This window comes from Castor canadensis, chromosome 11 (assembly GCF_047511655.1).
Source record: "Castor canadensis chromosome 11, mCasCan1.hap1v2, whole genome shotgun sequence".
NCBI lineage: Eukaryota > Metazoa > Chordata > Mammalia > Rodentia > Castoridae > Castor > Castor canadensis.
In genome coordinates, this window is record NC_133396.1 from 110,340,077 (window position 1) to 110,340,905 (window position 829).

Here is an 829-nt window from a genome sequence, read left to right on the forward strand (position 1 = left end):
TCAGCCCTGGAGGTTTTCAGTCCTCTGTTTCTCTGTGTCAGCCCTTCTCTTCCTCACCCATGTCATACGTCTCTTTTTTTTTTGTTTTTTTGGTGGGACTGGGGTTTGAACTCAGGGCTTTGTGATTGCAAAGCAAGCATTTTACTGCTTGAGCCACACACCCCGGTCCAGTCCCTTTTGCTCTAGTTATTTAGGTGATGGAGTCTTGTGAACTATTTTCCTAGGCTGTCCTCAAACTGTGATCCTCCCTATTTCAGCCTCCCAGTTGGCTATGATTACAAATGTGAGCCACCAGCACCTGGCTCAATTTCTTTTTCTTTTTCTTATGGTGCTGGGGACAGAGCCCAGAGCTTCATGCATGCTGGCAAGCGTCCTTTCCCTGAGTCACATTCTCAGCCCTGTAGGTGATCCTTCTTTCCTTCTCCTGAACACATGCGTGCCTTGGAACAGCAGGATCATTGAGCATTTCATTCCCTTTGCTCAGCAGCACTCAGTGGAAGGCACTGTGTCTGTGCACCTACTTGGGCGGCACTTGCACTAAAATGGGACCAGTGCAGAAAAGCATGTCCCTGCACAAAGATGACACACAAATTCATGAAGTATTCCACAAGTTTTTTCTTCTTTTGAGGCAGTGTCTTCCCTACGTAGCCCAGGCTGTGCTGGAACTTGCTGTGTAGCCCAGACTGGCCTTGAACTTGAAATCCTCTTGCCTCAGCCTCAAGAGTGATAGGGTTACAGGTGTGTACATCATAACCAGCTTAACTGTTCCATATTTTTTAAGATATAAAGAAAAGATATCCTCTGCCTGGTGAATAGTGACAGGTGCAGT

At 46.8% G+C, this 829-nt stretch overlaps 1 non-coding gene across 1 annotated transcript; it reads left to right on the forward strand.

Annotated features, from left to right (window-relative positions):
• Positions 1 to 511: 511 nt before the first annotated feature.
• LOC141414374 (U6 spliceosomal RNA) lies at positions 512 to 614 on the forward strand. The gene has a single exon (XR_012439418.1). It is a non-coding gene; the product is annotated as a U6 spliceosomal RNA (small nuclear RNA).
• Positions 615 to 829: the final 215 nt, after the last annotated feature.